Here is a 6,000-nt window from a genome sequence, read left to right as displayed (position 1 = left end):
GCCTGGAATTAGTGAGAGGACAGCCAGCGGGATCGTGGAGGGAAGGAGGAGAGGTGTTGGGTGGGGGTGGGGTGCGGTGGACTGAGAAACAGGTGGGAGAGTCTGGGGCTATGCTGAGGTGGACAGTGAAAGGATTTTGTGCTGGGAGGTGCGGTTCATGACTGGGAAGGGGTTGTGTCAGTGGTCAGGGCAGGAAGGAGCTGAGCACAGTGTGACATCCCAGAAATGGGGAGAGAAAAGCAGGTTATCAGGATTTAGAAGCAAAGCCTCCCTGGACATTGAGCCTTCAGCTGAGGAAGGCAAACCAGGGGGCTGCGTAAATGGTGAGACCATAGAGCAGATGCAATTGGGAGCTGGCAAGAGATGGAATTTGGTGCTGGGAGTGCTGAACTGAGATGGAAAGTTCTAAGCAGAAAACCAGAGAGTAGGTAGAAATATGGGTAAAGCATCTCCATGTCGAGTGTGGATTAGGGAGCCATCAATACAGGAGTGAAAGCAGAGGCCAAGTGAGAAACTCCTCCAGAAAGTGCGCCCGGGAGGTCAATAGTAAATATACTTAGGAGCCTGTTTTCCGCAAGACCAGTTGCTCTAGGGCACGTAGGGGTCACTGCAGTTCCTGAATTGACACCAAAGTCCTGTCTGACAGTCGCAGTTGGTCAGATCATCTCACGCAGAGAAATCAGGTAGGAATCACCACCAGCTGGGACCCAACATTTGAAAGAAATGACCCCCAATACGGTATCATATCAAGTTCAACTGCACGTCTCTCGGGTGTCTTAACAGGGAGTTACAGAAATCAGTCAAGTGCTCTGTGGCTCTCCAGTAGCTCCGAGAACGCTGAGAACCACGGGACGGGGAAGGGGTGGGGAGAGACGTTGCCCGGGCCGCGACCTCGCCAGGGCGCCTGCAGGCCATCCAGAGACAGCAGGGTGACGGTCTAGAGTTGACACACAGGGCCGGATGTGGTGGGAGCCGGAAGGGAAACGTGGAGTAGCCTGCGGGGGGGTGGGGGGGGCAAGGTGGCGAGAATCGTGACAGTTTGGATCAGTCACCGGCAATGGTGGACCCCAAACACTCGCGTCCAGCTCAGCACCGGCCCCCGGGTGGCGCCGGGTCAGGCACACGGTCCACAGGCACCCACACTAGGGCTCCGGGCCGTTACTGTGTACCCGGCCTAGGCGTGCGTCCATGCATCCCTGATCCCGAGTCCCGCGTTGTTACGCGCGCAGAGGCCCTGCGCTCAGGTGGCCGCGGTCCCCGCGCACTCAGGGTGCCCGTGACCGTGACTTTCGCACGCTGGGATCTCTGAAGACTGGCCCGTCTCTGGGGCCTGTGTTTGACCTCCTCCAATCAAGTGTCCCCTCCGTAGTCCCTCTGCTCCCTTCCGGCCGGCCGGGCCGCACCGCACCGCCGCCTCCGGGGCGGAGCTCGAGGGCGGCAAGGCCACTAGGGGACGCTGCGCACCGTCGCGCTGCCCCGAAGTCGTTGCGCGCCGCCCTCGCCTCCCCCTGCGCCGGGCGGAGCGGGCGGCGAGCGCGGAGCCGGGCGCGCTGTGGCGGAGCCGGGGCCGGGCCGGGACCATGGGCGGTGAGCGCGGCGCGGGCCGCGGTCGGGGTGGTTACCTTTGAGGCTGAGCGGAGCCTCCCGCGGAGGCTCGAGGCGGGCGGGTGTCCCGGGGTGCAGGTCTCGGAGGCCGAAGGGGTCCTCTGGACGCGCCAAGGCCGGGACGACCGGGCAGTGACTCCGGTGGGAGAGGGGTGGGGGGTCGGGGGCGCGCTTGCGAGCTCCGGGTCTGAACCCCCGTTACTGAGCTCCCTCCTCCATCCCCGCCCCTTCCCTAAACCCCAGCCCCCGACTCGCTTCCACTCCCCCACGCCCACGCGCCCGGATCCCAGTCCCCGCCTTCTCATCCACCGCCCCCTCTCCTAGCCCGAGCGCCCCCTAACCCGGCCTACGATTCCGCCGCCCTTTCCCCAGGCCTTTGCCCCGCAGCCTCCGGTGGGTGCCTCCCTTCACCCGCGCTGCGTCCTGCTTCTCCACCTCCAGCCCCGCACCTCGCCTGCCTCCATCCGCGGTCCCGCCCCTCCAGCCCGCTCCTGCCCGGTCCCCGCACTCCTGCCGCCTGATTCCTGCCGGAACTGGAGCTCGCAGGATCCCCCTTCCCCGGCCGTGGCGAGCCAGCTGGTCTCCAGGTAAGGAGGCTGCGGTGACGGCAAGTTCTCTGCCGTCTTCCTCGGGGGTGGGGCCGTCTCCTGCCGGCAGCTACCTGCGCCCGGTAGTCCCGGGGCCCAGCGGAGGGGGCCGCTGCGTGCGCAGGTTAACATTACAGGATGCTCAGGTTAGGACTGCGTGGTTTACACCCCCGGCGTTGCTTTTGCTCGTGAAATTGCTTAGGTCGCAGTCTTTTAAAGAAGCCGGCTTTGTTACACACACGAAATTGGTTGTGCTTCGAGCTGGTGGCCTTCTTGGCGGCTGCAGCGGTCTTTCAAGGTGTTAAGTGTGGGTGGTTAAAGGATTAGCAGTTCCGGAGGATGTGGAGCCATATATTCCCGCTTCGGCGGGGCGTTTCGAGGGGAGGGAGGACATCCCCGCCTGGGTGGCCAGTGCCTTCGTGGGAACACAAGGGTGCTTTGTAAGCATTCGAAAAGTAAAATCAGGAGAGATGTGGAATCAGATCGCGTGCGAATGGGCAAGTGTGGGGTGGACGGCCAAGGGAGCCTCAAGAAGGCTCCACAACTTGGGAACATCTGTTGCTGTTTGCAGAAGGCCCGCGGGTGAACCCTGAGTGTGGAGCAGGCAGTGCCCAGCCAGCCTCACAGACGTGACGTGACTGCGGACGGAGCTTGGCAACAACTCCTCCTCGGAGGTGTTGGTGCCCCGTCAGGACATCTGTGCGAAGAGGATCTAAAGCAGGTGGTTTGAAAAGCCTCGTGTTCCCTGGAGAGAGGTGGAGATGCAGGGTGACAGCCAGAAAGCCAGTGCATGAACCTGCCCCATCCCTTCTCCTGGCTTTCAGTAAGTCTTGGGTTAAGTTAATTGCCTATTTTAGAGAAGGGGCTTGTAGGAGTTGTGTCTCTTCTACAGATTAGCTCCTGACCAGCCCACCCTCACTGATGATGCTTGGGATGCTACTTTTGGGCACCAGGGCCTAGATGGGCCACCTGACCTTTGGAGCACTGCATTTGGAGCATTTGCGGAACTGCGATATCTGCAACTCTTTCTTTTTAGTGATTGGCTCGAAGAGTAATTAGCTCAATATTCGTTCACTGTTGAGTAGTGAATTAGTAAGTAATTAGCCCAAGGTCACACTGGGGCTGGGTAGGCTCCCTCTGAGTGCCTACACACTCCTGTGGGTATCCCCTCAACCCCCGCCAGGTTGCTGTGTGATGAGTTGTTGAATGTCAGATGCCCCACTGCCCAGGATAACCTTCAGCTGTGGGGTGGAACCATCTTTGTGGCCCCAGACCCAGCCTGGCACCCTCTAAGTGACAGGTACTCAGTGTTTGTCTAGTAAAGAAGTGGGTGTCTTTCCTGAATCCAGGCTGAGTCCATTACCCATGGTTTTCCATTGTGCTGCACTGTTTCCAAAACATCATCCTTCGATTGATCAGATTTTAAAGAAATACCTTATCTCAACAGAGACATTCATTTCTGTGTATATTGGGGGCAGAGAGCTCAATTTATGGGTCAGGCTTTGACAGCTGGGTCTCTGACCTCAGAGGGTACTCCAGAATTTCCGTGAAGCAAAGCAGTTGTCCTCATGCCACAGCTAGGGTGAGGTGAGGGGCACTGTGGGCAGCTAAGGCTTCCTGCTGAGGGCCTCTAGGGCCCCTCTAGGGCCCTGAGCTGTGGCCGCGGCCCCCTTCAGCGTCCCTCATCCCTGCGCATGGTGGGGGAAGCCACTTGCGGAGCCCTGCTGGCTGCTTCAGACCACAGCATCTTCCCTCCAGTGGCTGCTGCCCACACCAGGGAGAGCTGGGAGCGCCTCTTCTTGCACTTTTTGGGCAATCTGATTTGCTGTGCTGTTGCGGGGGAGGGAGGCTGGTGTTTGGGCAAGATGTTTCTGTCTGTGGGAAGTGGCCGTGACCCACTGGCAGGTAGATCAAAGTCTAGCTCTTCGGCCTCTGTCAAAGGCCAGCTCTGGAGAGAACGGCCAGAGGCTAAAGGGGTGGGAGCAACCTGTGTCCCCTTTTCTCAGGAGTATGGAAAGGGCTGGAATTCAGAATGTCCCTTTGATGTGGGAACCTGCACTGCCCACAGGTTCACAGCTGTCATGGGCTTATCTTCCTCACCTGGACTGTCTGTGTCTCCAGGTCTGGCTCATACCCAGGATAACTGCAGCTGGTGAAGATCTGTTTTCTAGAAGACATTTAATTAATGCCTGCAGTTTGTGAGTGAGAAAGAAAGGGGGGGAGCGAGAGAGGAAGAGAGAGAGAGAACTTCCTCTATGGAGGGGGGTAGGAAAAAGGGTAGCAGAATAGCCAAGGTCCTGAAAACTCACGGAGGTAGACTTCAGCCCCGGGACGAGGCTCTGGGCTGGTGGATGAGGACGTGGGCCCACATGCAGGTGGAGGGGTTGCCATTTGGAGCAAAGTCACTGTGATTGGAGAAACGGCCCACAGTTACCTGGAATAAGGTGTGCTGGGCCCACTGTTCTGCTTCCTAGAAAGCCTTGAAAGCCAGCTGAGGGCTGGCAGAGCACTGAGCCATTTGAAGGTTTGGATGACGGTTGTGCCCCTTTGGAAAAGGTGGCTTGAGTGATGCCATTGGTCTGGGATCTGGCCTGGGGGAGGCAGCTCACACCTGAGATGCTGAGGGGAGCGTTCAGGCCGGTGGCCAAAAGAGATGCAGCTGGGAGGGTCTGTGCCCCTGCACTTAGGGGGTGGAGAAGAGGTAACAGCTGCCTTCTGGTAGGATGGTGGGCCTGTTGGCAGAAGCAGCCTCCCGCACACTCTTCTTGAGCCTGCTGGGCAGCCTTGCGGATGGTGTAGGGCCTGCTAAGGCCCCTCAACCTGGAGATCCTGCAAGGCAGCCACGAGGAGGCACCCGTGAACCGGGAATGACCTGTAGGTCTGCTCTGAGTCCAAAAGGCAGGAGGGCCAGGGTGGCCTGAGCTGCAGACTCCAGGATAGTAAGTAGCCTTCATCCCTAGAACTAGGAGGCTGCTCCGAATCTTCTTGGGCCTTGGTTAGGGAGGCCACTGGCTTTGGAAAAGAAACAGGGCTATCAGTAATGAAGAGAGGAGACATTGCAGGAGCATGGAGGATGTTAATGATTAAAAAGGCATTGAGGGCTTCCCTGCTGGCACAGTAGTTAAGAATCCTCCTGCCAATGCAGGGGACACGAGTTCGAGCCCTGTTCCGGGAAGATCCCACATGCCGCAGAGCAACTAATCCTGTGCGCCACAACTACTGAGCCTGTGCTCTAGAGCTTGCGAGCCACAACTACTGAGCCCGTGCGCCACAACTACTGAGCCTGCGCTCTAGAGCCCACAAGCTACAACTACTGAGCCCTCGTGCCACAACTGCTGAAGCCCACGTGCCCTAGAGCCTGTGCTCCACAAGAGAAGCTACCGCAATGAGAAGCCCACGCACCGCAATGAAGAGTAGTCCCCGCTCACCGCAACTAGAGAAAGCCCGCACACAGCAGTGAAGACCTGACACAGCCAAAAATAAATAAGTAAATAAATAAAATTTATTAAGGAAACAATAAAGACATTGAGAAAGGACTTGGAGGAGCCTAGTTATGTGGTTCCTGCAGCCAGGAGGCAGCCTTCACCCATATCCTCTACTCCGCAAGGAGTATCTGGGATTCATCCCTGCATTCCGGGCCCTCCCTCCCTCCCTCCTGGTCCCTCTGCCCCACCCTCCTGCACTGCACACATTGATCGAGCCACCTCTGTACTGGTACTAGGGTGGAGGAGAGGTTGGGCAACTCAAACATCTAGTGGTAGCAACTTAGGAACTTGTAAATTCTGTGTGTATTTGCGTAGTCACTTCC

The 6,000-nt window shown here is 58.2% G+C and overlaps 1 protein-coding gene across 1 annotated transcript in view; it reads left to right on the top strand.

The window, feature by feature from the left end:
- Positions 1-609: 609 nt before the first annotated feature.
- The window catches only part of PXYLP1 (2-phosphoxylose phosphatase 1), a 69,364-nt gene continuing 63,973 nt past the window's right edge, over positions 610-6,000 (top strand). Inside the window, exons 1-3 of the mRNA XM_082839330.1 lie at positions 610-683; positions 2,047-2,192; positions 2,764-3,015. The gene's annotated coding sequence lies outside the window, so the exon portion shown is untranslated. The remainder of the gene's footprint in view (positions 684-2,046; positions 2,193-2,763; positions 3,016-6,000) is intronic.

This window comes from Leucopleurus acutus (genome assembly GCF_964270905.1).
Source record: "Leucopleurus acutus genome assembly, chromosome: 5".
Taxonomy (NCBI): domain Eukaryota; kingdom Metazoa; phylum Chordata; class Mammalia; order Artiodactyla; family Delphinidae; genus Leucopleurus; species Leucopleurus acutus.
The sequence above is the reverse complement of the archived record's forward strand: the minus strand, read 5'-3'. Positions and strand labels throughout refer to the sequence as shown.